Below are 16,183 nucleotides of genomic sequence, written 5' to 3' on the forward strand. Positions count from 1 at the left end.
CCCTATGTATATTGGAAGTGGGGTCTCCTGTGCAACACTGTGCCTGACGCTGGTGGATGATGTGGTGCCACGTGTTCGCTTGTGTTTGATGCTGTTGAACTTCAGTATCTGAGCTGTGGCAATTGCTGCAGGGTTAGTGTCTGCCATCTGTTCCTTGATGCTGGGTCCCTCTAGGATCATACTGACTAGGGCAAGCAGCAACGGTGGCACAGATTCTTCTTGACATACTTCAGGGAATCCTGTGAAGGGCTTGGCTTCTCCAAACATGTGACGGCGAACAATCTGTGCAGCATGGGCAAGATGGACTGCATCACTATCACTGTCCAGCTCGCAGGCTTTGGCAAGAGCAGCACCGACATCTTCTTCAAATGCCATCAGGATGTCTCTCCCCTTGGTGTGTGCCCGCATGTCAGGAAACTGAGCCAACAGTCTCTGTTTCAGTCGTGTGGAGTGGACTCTCGTGTCGAGCTGGACTCCTAGCTGTTCCATTCTGGACTGATAGAGCTGGACAAGGTCAGCCAATCTGAATACTGGTGCCGTCTCCTCATCTTGTCTGGTTTCTTCAATGTAGAGGACGAGTTCAGCGAAGACAACTGCCGACATTGCTCGCTCTTGTTTTGTGTCCTGTGATCCTGTTGACTGGGCCTTTCTTGTGCGATTGTAAAGTCCTATCAAGCACCGTGGGTGATACTGGGCGTCCAACGCTATCATGTCCCCACCACTGAGACGGCCCAGCAGTTCTGTATCACCAAGAAGGGTTGCACAGGCACGCACCCGTTTGTCCATTTGGAATGTTGCAGCTTTCCGAAGACTGTCAGCCCCAGCAGGTTGTTCACAGAAGAAACAATTTTCTGGGACCTTCTTCTCTGTACTCGATGAGCGTGAATGTAACCTGGTGCGTTTGCATGCAGCTTGTTCCTCATCGCTCTCACATTCTTTCTTGAGTGCTCTCTTTTGTGCTCTCTGCAGTTTGGTGTTGTTGTACTGGAGCCTGCATGTCTGATGATATTTTGCACCGTGTGCAACCATCGCAGCTTCAATGCCATGACCATCATCGAGTCTTTCCAGGTGAAATGATCCTGGAAGCTCTCCAAGTTCACTGAATTTGACCAAGTTCTCTGCGAGTGAAGTGTACCCACTCCCAATGTCTTTTCTCTTTGATTGGTCAGGTTTGGTCAGTGTCTCCGTCTTGTCCTCTTGACATATAAGGCATAACTTCCAGTCAGTTGTGGTGAGGTGCTGTGATGTTGATGGTGAAGTTCGCTCAACATCAGCTAGTCTGAAGCTCTTGGACATGGTGGAACTGTCTTCTGAATCTGCAACGATACAATGATATAATGTTAACATTTTGTTATATATACTGCATGTAGTGGAGTCATGTTTGTAAACATTGTTAAAGACATGCTACAGTGCATTGTTAAGGAAACAAGACAGATGGAAGCCTATACAAGAAATTTCTGTACTCTAGAAACACAAAAGATGGCTTAAAGGGTCTAGGAAAAGGGGATTATGCATGTTTGGTATTTATTGACAATATGAATGTAATGTTACATAAAATATGCATATGAAAAACACAAATGAATGGGTCACTTTGTTTCCTAATGGGATATGAATTTATATTTTAGACTGCCAGTATATATGAGCTTGTCTGAGTTGTTACTAGTGATTTAGTATAGTTTTTTATTTTATTTATATTTACAGAACTAAGACATTCTTTTCAAAGTATTGTGTTGAATCCAATATTTGCCTAGATAATTTCCAAATAAAATTATATAACAGACTGTGATAGATAATATTAAGTTGAAATTGCTACCATTGGATTCCTTGCCCCCAAAAACATACATTTAGATACCAGAATCAAGTCAATAGCTGCATTACGTCCAGAGATAATAGCAAATGTAGTTTCAAGTGGCAGCCATTTTGAAATCCAATATGGCGGACATAAAGAGAGAATTTCAAGTGGCCCAATATCTGAAAATGTTCGCAACATATTAATGTACATTTGTGCCAAATTTGGTGCTTGTATCACAAAATGCACAACAGGTTTGCTATGCTGCTACACTACTCGCATATCAGCACTGGGCAGGCTCGAGCTTAGAGCCCCTGTATATGTCCCGAGGCCACGCCTTGCCCCCGGGCGTGGTCGGTCGGTCGAAGGGCGGGGGCATGTATTCCAGTTCCACGCCTGGCCGTCGAGCCACCCACTGATGCGCGGGATTATTGAGCGTTGTGACCGCCAGCATAACCCTTTGCTCTGCTTCTTGCAACTAATAGCTGCATCACCTTAGATTCATACTGTGACTGAATCTTCTCCAGTTTTGCATTACACTGAGCGTTTAGGGCCCGCCCGGAAGGCCTGCCTTTTTTACAAGAAAAAAGGTAAAAATTCAAACATTTGAACAGCCTTGGACGTGCACCTTGACCCCATGGTCAAGGCACATCGTCAACAAGGCTGTCCCCAAAACAATACACATGCGCCTCAACCCCGAGGGGGAAGCACATGGTCATTCAAACGCATGCATCATGCCCCCGAAGGGCCACAATGCATGGTCATACAGGTGGGACCACTCCTCTTAATAGGAGTGAGACCCCTTAATCCACCGGCAGGGCATTACTCCTGCCAGGTCCGATTTGCATGCAGTTTTTGCCAACGCCACAGGGCGGCACACTGCGAAAACTCGAGAAAATTCAGTTGAAACATGAAGCTGAGATGACCCAGCTCAGGATGGAATGTGACCTCCAGGCTCCAGCGCAGCAGAATAATGCAAAACTGGAGAAAATTCAGTCAAAGCATTAATCTAAGATGATGCAGCCATTAGTTGGAAGCAGAGCAAAGGATTATGCTGGCACATTTAGGGCCCGCGCGAAGGCCTGCCTTTTTTGCAGTGAAAAAAGGTAAAAACTCAAACATTTGAACAGCCTTGGACGTGCACCTTGACCCCATGGTCAAGGCACATCGTCAACAAGGCTGTCCCCAAAACAATACACATGCGCCTCAACCCCGAGGGGGAAGCACATGGTCATTCAAACGCATGCATCATGCCCCCGAAGGGCCACAATGCATGGTCATACAGGTGGGACCACTCCTCTTAATAGGAGTGAGACCCCTTAATCCACCGGCAGGGCATTACTCCTGCCAGGTCCGATTTGCATGCAGTTTTTGCCAACGCCACAGGGCGGCACACTGCGAAAACTCGAGAAAATTCAGTTGAAACATGAAGCTGAGATGACCCAGCTCAGGATGGAATGTGACCTCCAGCGCAGCAGAAGAATGCAAAACTGGAGAAAATTCAGTCAAAGCATTAATCTAAGATGATGCAGCCATTAGTTGGAAGCAGAGCAAAGGATTATGCTGGCACATTTAGGGCCCGCGCGAAGGCCTGCCTTTTTTGCAGTGAAAAAAGGTAAAAACTCAAACATTTGAACAGCCTTGGACGTGCACCTTGACCCCATGGTCAAGGCACATCGTCAACAAGGCTGTCCCCAAAACAATACACATGCGCCTCAACCCCGAGGGGGAAGCACATGGTCATTCAAACGCATGCATCATGCCCCCGAAGGGCCACAATGCATGGTCATACAGGTGGGACCACTCCTCTTAATAGGAGTGAGACCCCTTAATCCACCGGCAGGGCATTACTCCTGCCAGGTCCGATTTGCATGCAGTTTTTGCCAACGCCACAGGGCGGCACACTGCGAAAACTCGAGAAAATTCATTTGAAACATGAAGCTGAGATGACCCAGCTCAGGATGGAATGTGACCTCCAGCGCAGCAGAAGAATGCAAAACTGGAGAAAATTCAGTCAAAGCATTAATCTAAGATGATGCAGCCATTAGTTGGAAGCAGAGCAAAGGATTATGCTGGCGGTCACATTTCAGCCTGAGCTGGGTCATGTTGTATTTTCTGGAATAACACCTCATCTTTTCCCTTGCTCAGACCCCGTGACATTAATGGGTATTAAAGAGCTTTGAGTTAAATCAATACACATGTCATAGTAAACATTAAATTATATATAAAAAAGTCATCTACTTGTGAAAATAATGAATGTTCACTTTGTTTAACGGTAAAATCCACACAAATTGACAAAGCATATCAAAACGTGATGACGTCAAACGCATGAATGTGTTACGAGGAAAACTACTACCCCATTTTCATTACTACCACCCCATAAAAAACCTCAAAATAATGATGAGATTAATATTACAACGCAGAAGGCAGCCTGAATGATAACAAACAGTGGAGATGCAACCGCTGACCACCGTGTGTTAACACACAGCCGCTCTTACAGCGCCCCAGTTGCGGCGAACGGCGTATCGGAAGCAACAAGCCTGCATCTCCTGTTTTATATGTGCGATTATTACACAATTCAGAATAATGACGAGATTAATATTAAAACTCAGAAACCAGTCCGAATAATAATAATGAGTGGAGATGCAGCCTCGGCCCATCTGCTGTGAACAACACCACTGGTTTTACAGCACATCCGGTTGCCGCGAATATTGTGCTTGAATCCGCCAGGCCGGCATGGCATGTTGTGCATCTTTGATTAATTATTCCAGGTATGGATCGATTTCTCTCAAAATAGTGAATATTGAGGCACGATGTTGTTGAGTTTATTATCAATGTTGCAAGTAAATTCGCATAGTGCATTATTGGGTTGTTATTATTAAGGCCCACAAATTCGGGGAACAATAGACCTTATCGCGAATGGGTAAATATCAACAGAGGGCGCTCCACCGCAAAGCATGATGGGATCGAAAAGGGGGCAAACGCAAACACGCACCCAGAAGAGGAAGCGTCTGTCTACGATCGACGCTGTGTTTACGGAAAGGAAGATGGCTAATGTGAAAGACATTCAGCTGTATAAAGGTAAACCTGTGACTGTGTAAAGTTTCACAAGTTCATCACAGTTTGCTATGTCCGAAACAGTAAGCTTCTTGTTACATACTGCAATGCCAATGGCGGCTTTCAGTTTTGCGACGGTGTCCCTGTCCCTTGAGCTGATCACAGTTCACAGTTAATTTGTTGATTTTGTCTTCTATCTAGGTGTGCGACCCACTCCGCACTAAATGACTTGTTTCGGAATGTAGGGTGACAGTAATCATTGGTCGTCAGCAACAATATCTTCAAACTGAGATGGATCAACATGAATACCGATAGACCTATGAGTTGCAGTTCTTGTCTTCGGCCTTGCTCTTGGAGTAGACGTGTAAGACCGCTGAGGTGGTGGTCGTCTGGGCGTCTTTGGACTTTCATTACAGCCCTTCAGGTAAAGAGTAGGATGGGGTTCATCAGGAAATGGTTGCTGCACACCTTAGTAGCCGTTGTTACTTTAGAGCAATCCCTATTCAACAGGCGTGTCCATGTGGCACAATGTTGCTTCTTGCACGAGTGAAATCGTACGTATTGACGTGGCCTTTCGGAATATTCCTACAGGATAAAATAAATTGTAAATAGTAATTAATAAAATGGCAAAATGGCGAACATAGTACATGTACATATACATGTAGTACAACCAACATTTTGGCATCACACCACAGTATACAAAAAAAAAAAGAATCAGGGGATGATTAAGTCAGAGGAGGTAGATGAATCACTAAATGGCTCAGAATGGCAATAATCCACTGAAACCCACGATTGCCTTAATATTGTTACGGTCCGCGGATAAGGATGTTGTTTGCCGAGCGGAGACACCGCGGCCGAACAGTTACCCCGATTAACCCTTCCCGAACGTTGGCTGGATCGCGCCACAGATATTCAATATGGAAAAGGCAAAAGCGACACGGAAGTGAAGAAGAAGAAGAAGACGAAAAAAAGGTTGAAAATACTACTAAATTTATTCCTACTATATACAGGCTCAAAAAAACCAAGGAGAAGGAAAGATAATATAATAATATACAGAAGGTATTAGAGACACAGTGAAAATTACGAGCTTAACTATACAAGCTTAACTTATTCCCTGGACAGAACAAACAGAACAAACTCACGTACACAAATGGGGAATTGCAGAGTGGATTGGCTGGAAGGAGGTGTGTGGCTGGAGGGGGGGGGGGGGGGGAGGGAGGTGGGGAGGCACGGAGCTGGCTGGAGCTTGATCCCGCACGGGACGTCGGGCTGGACCTCGACGGCCGCTGATGCCACCGATCCTGTCATGTGCGCGGGATCACGGGTCGGAGCTGCTTGGTGGAGCCGACGCGCTGGTGGGGGGTCTGACGTGACGGGTTCTCTCCTCTCTCTTTCTTGGTCCAACCACTCTTTCTCTCTCTCTTGGCCCAATCACTTCTCACCACCGACAACTCAACGCAACCAACACAACCACTCAACGCAACCACTGACCACCACTGACGACCAACTAACGACCAACTCTGACCAAAACCACACAACTCAGCTCTTCGCAACACCATCATCACACGATGAAAGCTCACCAAAGGCCTAAATAACTAAGGAATACAAAGAAAGTAAAGGACAAATAAAGTGGTGCACCCACCTCTGAGCAGTCGAGATAATTGGGTTTGAATCTTAACCCAGGTATAAATCATCGCCCAGGTGTTTATCTTGCATAATTGTGTGTCGTCTATAGAAAGGACTTTGAGCCTGAGGACCAGTCTCACAGCATTGGTTGCATGTTGGTGGATGTTAAATATGTTGTTGGTTTTGACGGAGACAGACAATACTAGCAAAAGTAGAAAATATCAAAGTTAGCCATTTGACTGAGAGACTGAAGAGGAGCAAGACAGACCTGACAAGACAGACAGACCACACATTGCCTGTTCCATATGTGGAAGAAAAGGGGGATGAATGGGGATAAAGGTGAGCAGTCTCAGCAACAGGAGATAAATAATAACTGGGTTGTTGGAGGATTGTATGTGGCCCTGTGCTACTGGAAAGGGAAAGATGACAGACAAAAATTGACGGAGCAAGACCGATTGAGAGGAGGCAGAGATCGCAATACCATGGACTTGTCTGCAGTGTAACAGTAACAGGTCATGTGCCCTAGTATTTTGCAATTAGATAATTCCCCAAATCTCATATTCCACCACACAAAGAAGTGCCAAATGGTAGTCAGGGCCTCCAGACTAGAATATAAAGCTGGCTCTGTTTGTGAATAACTTGTCAGGTGTGGAGGACTGGAGGTGCATGCGCGAGATGTTTAGCAAAGCAGCGGATGCCAATATGGCACCTTCCTTTGGATACCTGTTTTGATTTATTTGAGCAGACAGCTCGAGGCTTCAAGGGTGATTCCAAATGTAAGGAACAGAGTTCATTTTGAAGTAGATTTTAGAAAAAGTAAACCAGATCATGCTATTTTTGTATACAAAGTCAAGGATGGTGGAAGACCTAGCAAGTATAATGAATCAAGCCACAACAGAACAAATTTGAACGGCAGGGAGACAGGCACTGCCAACAGCAGGGTCGAGGGACAAAATAGACAGACAGACAAACAAGGGATGCGGAAAACAATGAGGACTAGGGGAGGACGCAGCAGAAGGTGGACAAGATTGTTACAGAAGGAAAAAAAGGAAATTTGAGGAGTGGATGGGGGCGGGGGGAGGGTTGTGGGTGGCATGGTTTATCTTGAAGACGGGGAAGGAAGAATGAGATTGACCAGGATGTGGAAGCTGGAAGTTGTTTTTACAGGAGAAAGGAAAGAGGAACGAGGAACGAATAAGTGGAGGTGAGCGGTGATCCTGGATTTGGGGAGTTTCACCAGAAGGCGATGCTGGTAGACGCTCCGCAACAATGGGGGAGAGGGTTGGAGGAGAAGCACAGGAAGAGCAGAGGGTGCAAGATCAGGAACACCGTGGTAGAAGACAGAGAATCCACCGACCTATCTGCGATGGGAAAGTGATAGGCCCATAGATACAGCAATTCATCACGGGAGATTCCAATGTTGTTGAAAGCCTTGATTTCCACAACATCAAGCTGAGCGAGATGAGAGGCAGGGGTGCCAGCCCAGAGGGGAGAGCAGTACTCCATGAAGCTGCGGATGAAGGCCTTGTGGGTGGATAGCAGTTCAAGTGTGGCAAGTAAGATCACTACAGAGGATGCCTAATCGGTGACTGGCTTTGGAGGCCAACTTTAAATTGTGGTTTGCCCAATAAAGATCATGACCGATAGTAGGGTGCATCAAACGCCCCATGATTTTCAAAAAGTTGTTGTATTTTAATGTCTATTCCCTCAAATGTTACACTTGTTGGTAGAAGTATGTATGCAAAAAATAGATGAAATCAGAGGTGGTCCTGGGTGGCCACCGGCCACTTTTATATATTTAGGGCCATTTAGGGCCACAGCTAAACTACTTTACAAGATAATGTAAAATTAACTACAAGATAATGTAAAATTAACCATTATACCTATATACAAAAGTAAAGTCCTACTTTTACTAAATGCCTAATATCAAACAGTTAAAACAACCTTACATGTCAATGTAAAATTAACCAAAATCGTTCTTCATATTACAAAGTTGTAGTACAGTGTTGTAGTATTGTACTTTCATTGATTAAAAGTTTGAAAATGTATTAAGCACAACGCCAATGTCACTACTCCAACTTTGCTCGTTTCCGCAAATTTGGCCTCGCTTTGCGGTCACATTCAACCACTTGAAGAAGATTTTGGAAGTGGTCTTCTCTTCTTGCAGTTGAGACAAAATCAGTTGCGAGCTTTACTGCTCTCTCCGCAGGGTCATTCACAACATTAAGCCCATCCACAATGGACTTGGCTGCCTTGAAGTGCTCATTGTTCTGCCAAGTGTCAACATCCTCTGTTAGGAAGGTCATATCTAGGTGAAGAAGGTTTACTGTAAACCACGAGTCCTCGTTCACAAGATCAGCCAGGGTTGTCGCTTCTGTAATTTTTGGAAATGACGGTTTGCCATATCCAGAACCGTAGCGGTGTTTTGGAGTGCTTGGCATTTCATCTGGTTGTATGACCAGTAACACATCTGCAAGGGCACGACGATCCTTTTGAGGAATTGCATTGCTGAACAGTGCCAAAACAACCAGTTCTGGGGTTAAATACCACAAATGTCTATCAAAGGCTTTCACAGCGCTGACTGAAATGGTTGAGTTGACAGCTTTATAGTTGAGCAGAGTCTTGTAAAAGCACAAATCAAACCATGGGGCATTTGAAGCAGACTGACATATGAGCCACCAATCACAATAAATATAAACAACAAAAACAACAAACTCCTTCAGTTTTTTCTGTTGATGTTGTGTTGTTACAGTTCCTCGAGGTAGTAGAGAAATTTGCTCTTCAAGTAGGCATATTTTGATGGAATAAAGAATCTTTGACATCCACCTTGCTTTATGCATGGCCCCTGGTCTGTGGAGTGTTCCTTGTTTTGTGACATCATCATCGAGGACTACCTGGCAGAGTTGTGCCATTTCCTTGTAGTCATCCCTACAGTATGAAGCGCTTGTGCGGATTGTGCTTAAAACCTTGTTTTTGCAGGATAAAAGCAGCTGTTGTGCATAGTCATTGTACATGGAAATGTCAATTTTGGTTAAACTTTCATTCTTTGCATGCGATATGCGTTCCCAATTCTTCTGGAATTTTTGGAACAAAGATACTTCTGGAGACTTTGATGCCTCAATTTTGAGAACGTCAAACACATGATCCAGGATTACCTCTCCAACATGATGGCGACATGCACACCACAGAAGAGCACGGTCCAGTTTTGATTGAATGGTAACACAGGCAGCTGTAACGTGTCCAGTGTTTGATGCTGTTGTGTCAAAACATAAGTTGACAACTGATTGTTTGCACTTCCATGAATGTAGATACGTGTAAGTGTGCTTGGCAATGATGTCACCTGATGACCTATCACTTCCAGGAGGATATCTAGCCACCCCCAGTAGCTTTACATCAGTGGCATTCCCAACCAACACTGGCAATCTTTCTTCCTTGACATTCTTGTTTGTGAGCGTTGGTATCTGCTTGCCATCCCAGTGAAGTGTTGCAGCTGTTGGGGCGATCCAATTTTCTTGAATATCTTTGGCGATAGCACTTGTTATTGATCGTCGAGCCTTATCAGCAGTTGAGTACGACTTGGCCACACGACGTGGATCACCTCCTGCCTCTTGAATTACAGCTTTGGTGAGCGCAACCTGTTGAACAGGAGTTATGTTTAGTCGAGTAGCAACAGACAACTGAATGTCTTTTCAGAATATCATGAGGAATAAAGGCAGATGTACCTGCATATGTTGATCTGTGGTGACTACGCTTCCTTTGAAACTCTGGAATCGCCTCTTCTTCAGTTTCTTCCAAGCTATCTGCAGAGTCACTATCATCAGAGCATACAGAACTAATTGTCATCTCTTGTACACTGGATGATTCATGACGTTCTCGTCTTGAAGCTTCCGCTAAGAGGCGTTTTTCTTTTCTATGATCTTTATCAACTTTCTTCTTGTCAACACCACCAAATGAGGCTACTCTGTCAGATTTCATTGACTCTAAAAATACTCTATCTTCCTCATTCTTAATGTTTGTCATTGCATCTTTTGTCCATACACCAAAGGTCTTATCAAGACGTTCATTCATGGTTTGCAACTTAGCCAAAGTGCTTGGAGATTCTCGGCGAGAAACAGGTATTTGACGCAATTTGTTATTGTCATTAAGAAGGTCAAGTATTAGTTTGCAGCATTGATGGTCTGAAAGCATAGGAATATTTGCTTTAGTGTAGAATTTTTTCAGCTGGATAAGGACGATGCTGGCAGATTTCCATTTCAGTGGCTGAGTTTGTTTGCCTTCACATATTTCTTTCTGGATGTACCACATCACGCATCGAAGAACCTGCCGGCAAGTTGGGAGGCGGACTCCTGTCAATATACCATCTGCTTCTGTAAAAGCATTGCCAAGACCAAAAATGGCACTTGCTAATCTGGTCTTCTTATCTGCCATCTGAAAGAAAATAAAGGATATTATTAGACTACTAGTATGGGACCCACGATTAGACCTCCGATTTCATTCATGTAAAAATACAAACTAATTATCAAACCATCGTTTTTTGCATAAAATTGTTATATTTGTATTCCTCTCATCAAGACCTTCAATTTGATACCAAACATGACTAGGTTTGGGTGTAAAATAACAAAATCAAACATTTTTACATAGTGCGGCCCCGAAAATGGCCCTAAATATATAAAAGTGGCCGGTGGCCACCCAGGACCACCTCTGATTTCATTTATTTTTTGCATACATACTTCTACCAACAAGTGTAACATTTGAGAGAATAGACATTAAAATCCAAGAACCTAAGGGCGTTTGATGCACCCTAACCGATAGTGGTATCCGGGAGTTTGAGTGACTGAACCTCTTCAAGAGGATTGTTAAGAAAGTAGATTGGAGGGTTTGCCCAGACGGCCCTTTCAGCGAGAGATAGTGACAGTGTGAGATGTGTCAGGATTTAAAGACATATTTTAGTGTTTGACCAGCTTTTGATTCAATCAAGGTCATTAGATAGGGAAGAGGCTGCAGCCTGCCTGTCTGAAGGATGAGGGATGTCACCGCAGAGGGTGGAGTCATCGGCAAATAGATAAAGAGGACTTTCTATTGATTTAGAAAGATCATTGATGAAGATCAGGATTAGGACTGGACCCCAAAACACTGCTTTGGGGCCCTTTAGCTTTCACAGAGAGAGGAGATGAATGGATTCCGTTGAGAGCCGCACAATGGCTACAAGAGTAGAGGAAGTAAATAAGCCATGACTCTATCTTCCTTTGCCCTCTCTCTCCAACCTCATAGAATTATGCCACCAAATTTTCCTCTTGAAATCCAAGAGTCCAACTTAACTCTCCTTAGACCTCACTCTCAACATCCTCACTCAAACTATATGACCACCAGATGTTTTCTACCGAAACCTGCTCCATCATATTTGGTTAACGTTCTAGAATTAGACCTAAATCTGTATTGCCCCTGTGAAATGATGGAATACCAAAAGATATAGACAACCACAAGGCCACAACCTCTTCTGCCAAGAGATACCACTAGCTCTCGCAGTACCTTCAGTCGTCCATCTTTGCTAATTAATTACAATAAATCAGTCTGTTGTCCATAAATTAAAGCTTCACACAACAACTGCTCTTCCTTTCCTTCCTGCTGCTCTCATTTGTAATTTTAACTTCCTCTCCTTGTCCTTCTAGTCCAGGCAGTCAATGACATCCTATTAATGCACTATTAAAACCGCCAAACCGAGATTTCATGTCGAGGATGAGCCGATTTAATTAAGGGCCACCATGAGTGGATTACCAGCTCTTCATCACCGTGTCATTATCCACAAAGGGATTGCTTTACCAGATCTGGACCTCTTCCGGGTCGCCAATTAATTACCAAAATGGTTTTCTGCACACAGGGGATTGGATGAGATGGCCGACATGTTTTACAAATAAAATTATTTATTAAAACAAAAAATGATTCTGGGAGTCAAAACAAAGAAACCAGAACAAATCCAGCGTACAAAGACAACGTTATAGGGGAAGAATGCCATGAACTTATTTTACAAGAAACTGAACCCCACTGTGGAGTCACACACTCGTACCAAAACAATGGGGACTGGCGAGATTCCGGGAGAGTTAGCTGCCGTCCTCATGCTGCAGCCAGACTCTCACAAACTCAGGGCTTGGCACTCTCTGCAGCAGCAACTCTGTCTGAATCTCACGCGGACTCCGTCAGTACTCCTTAACTGGTACGCATTACTCTTGGTTTGATGGAACTCGAAGTCACACTCTGGAACTTGCCATAGCTCTGCCCCTTTTCTGGTGCACCTGCGCTCACCAGTTTTATCCCTCTCCATGGACGCCCCTGTAGACACATTTGATCAGCCTGGCGATAGGCTGCCCGGTGTCCCCGTGTCCAGGAATTCTCACTGCCTGCAGTGTTCCGCATTCTTCAGCATCCATTACCACTGCTTCATACATTTTGAGCTGGCATCATTGGCCTTGACCAGAAGAGGCATGTGGGAGAATTAACGGTCTTGCATGGAGCGCTATAGACTCCTGAGCTCACTTTTCTCCCATCCCTGCCTGAAATTCTAGCCACCTTAGGTAATTGATTAGATGAGAGCTGATTGGTTATTTCCTTCATTTACGGGCAAGTGATGTCATTGGGCCTAGTTTTCATATATGCAGGTAGTGGACAAAAAATGGAAACACCTGGGTCATGAGGGACACCAAGTAATTGCTTCCACATCGGTGTGGCCCATGTGTTAATTAAGCAAATAGCATCCCAGCATGCTTAGGGGCATGTTTGAAAATGCTGCACAGGCCTGGTTGCCTATAATTATGGCTAGCATGGCTGCAAGAGGAGACCCCCAATGCCCACATCCACAGAGCGCGTATGGTCGCCCAATGGTTTGAAGAACATGAGGCCTTCTCAGTCACCAGATCTGAACCCAATCAAGCATTTATGGGATATTCTGGAACGACAGCTGAGACAGCGTTTTTCACCTCCATCAAACAGGTGTGAGTTGATTGACTTTCTTGTGGAAGAATGGTGCCGCAACCCTTCTGCAGAATTCCAGACGCTGGTGGACTCTGTGCCACCACGCATACAGGCCGTAATGTCCGCAAATGGTGGCCCAACGCCCTATTAAGTGACTCCACATTGGTGTTTCCATTTTTTTGTTCACGACCTTTTTATTGAATGTTTATTGAAACCGCCATTTATTAAAACTGCCATAATATTATACGCTGCGTAAAGCAACCAGGAAAAGCTACAAAATGAAAGCCCTTTGCTGTTTCACCCCCTACCCAGGTTCCTCTACAGCTGCAGACATTCACAAGTAGCACATACATGAGAATCCAAATGCTACACGCCCTCCTTAGCCACCAGACCAGTTTCATCACTGGCTGGCAAGTCATCAGCAACAGCGAAACGCGTACCATCGAGTCTCCCAAGTATCACCACATGCAATTTGAATAGTAGTTAACACTTTTTTTTTCTTTTTTTTTGTGTACAGAGTCGAGGTTCGTGAAAGAGCTAACATTTATCAAACAAACAAATCAAACAAACAAGCAAACAAAGTATATAAAAAGGGGAGCGGTCGACAAGATGGGGAGAGAAGGGGAGGAAGCACACAAACACAACATTTGAGAGCAGGGACATCGGGAGATGTTTTTGGAGGGAGAGGGCCTGGGGGTAGGCAGGATAGGTATAAAACGCAAGGACACCAAGGACTTCCAGGAAAGAAGTCAAAAGTCACCTCAAAAAAGTGGATTTGGGGTGAAATTAGCGGGGGTAGAAAAGATCAAGGTTTTGGATTGGGGAAGATAAGAGATGGTGGTGAACAGCCGTTTTAAAGACCTGGAGGGAGGAGTGGGATTGAAGAGAGTGAGGGAGTTTGTTCCAGAGGCGGGAGAAAAGAGGAATGAAGGAGTGAAGGTGAGCAGAGAGTCTTGATTTTGGCAGTTTAACAATAAGAGGGTTGCAGGCAGATCTTGTGCGACCTGCAGGAATATTTGGGGGACAGAGCCCAGAGAGAGCTGGGGGAGCAAGGCCGGAGAGGAGTCGGTAGAAGACGGAAAGACCACCAACCTGCCTGCGGTGATTAAGTGAAAGGCCCTCGGAGATAGCGTCATCGCGGGAGATTCCAATGATTCTGAACGCTTTGGTTTCAACAGCGTGAAGACGAGCTAGCTGTGAGGCAGGAGCACCAGCCCAGAGGGGAGAGCAGTACTCCATTGAGCTGCGGATGAAAGCCTTGTATGTGGTGAGGAGCTCAGGTGTGCCAAGGAAGGACTTCGCACGACGGAGAATGCCCAGTCGGCGACTGGCTTTGGAGGCCAGCTTGGATCCTGGGGTGACATGAATACCAAGACCCAATAAAGTCTCTCACCCGTAATTGGAGGGAATAACAAATCAGCTCTCACATAATCAATTACCCTGGGTGGCTAGGATTTCAATAAATTAACCCCCATGCCCTTCCAGCCAAAGAAATCTGCTTTAAACAACCGTGGAAAGCTACACAAGGTTATCTTGCCGATTGAACCCCTACCTGGGTTCAACTACAGCTGGAGAGAATCTCATCGCAATGAAGAAGAAAAACTGAAGTGGTTGAGATAGGTTGCCAGATCTACTGGCCGTGACAGTTTTACATGACATGGATCAGTGTGCAAAAATAGAAGATGCTGCCAACAATCGAAGAACGGATTCAGCTAATGTACAGACAACGCTTTACAGCCGCAATTGACTGAAACAGATGGAGATGCCAGAGAGGTAGATGAAGCATCGTACCTGGTGTCTCAAAAATCTCTTTGATCAAGGGATAGATGACGGTATTGATGATGGGACATTTAAGCTCATCCTTTCTTATCCTTACCTAGGGTATTATGCCCAACTGTTGGTAATGATTGGGTAATTTAGGAACCACCCGAGTGCAGATTACCCTGATATTTAAAGATAGAGCATCTTTATCTTCCTCTCTGTCTTTTTCCAGGATTCAAACGACGAGTGGGAAAACCCCATGGACCAAGGGAGCCACCAGCATCTTGGATCATGTGACCTGAAGGGACATCGTCAAATTGAACAAACAGGCAAATGGTGCACAATGCTTACTAAACAGAAACGAGTTTTTCTTGAAGGTTCTTTTAATTGCTTTTTTTGGTGTGAAAAAGGAGCACAATTAATTAAATAAATCTTGGTACGGTACACATGATTTTGCTTTCTGATGATGCGCAACAAGGTTTGCCAATTTGAAAGGTCAAGTTATGTAATCGTAGCCATGAAGCTTTTTTTTTGGGTGTAAGATATTTGATGTCCAGTTTTATAAAGAAAGCTTCAATCAAAATGGACCTGGACTAGTTTTTTTCTGACAAGACGAGACTCATGAAGGGCAAGTGTAACTTACCCTTGAAGGAAGCGCGGCAACAATTGGGCACAACCAGCAAGGGAGGACACAACTAAAACCAGCAGGTAAGGGGATTGTGTTGGGTTAGGTTAAGGGGGATAACAAACAGAATTGGGAATGACACAAGGAGGGAGTAAACTGGAGGGAAGAGTGGGAAAGAACGGCCTCTGGAAGGTGGTCCCTAAGAAAGGAGAAGTGATGAACAAAGGCGTTGAGGTGTGCAGTTACCCTAGATTTTAGAAATGTTTAACCAGAAGAGGGTTACTGAAAGAACAGGTGCATCCTGGAATTGCTGGGGAGGGCCAGAAGGAGAGAGAGAGAAGAGACCACCAACCCACCTG

At 44.7% G+C, this 16,183-nt stretch overlaps 1 long non-coding RNA gene across 1 annotated transcript; it reads left to right on the top strand.

Moving 5' to 3' along the window:
- Positions 1–4,499: 4,499 nt before the first annotated feature.
- LOC144891503 (uncharacterized) lies at positions 4,500–15,782 on the top strand. Its single transcript, XR_013622949.1, has 2 exons — positions 4,500–4,560; positions 15,432–15,782. It is a non-coding gene; the product is annotated as an uncharacterized LOC144891503 (long non-coding RNA).
- The last annotated feature ends 401 nt before the right edge of the window (positions 15,783–16,183 follow it).

This window comes from Myxine glutinosa, chromosome 4, assembly GCF_964187855.1.
Source record: "Myxine glutinosa chromosome 4, kmMyxGlut1.1, whole genome shotgun sequence".
In the NCBI taxonomy this organism is placed as follows: domain Eukaryota; kingdom Metazoa; phylum Chordata; class Myxini; order Myxiniformes; family Myxinidae; genus Myxine; species Myxine glutinosa.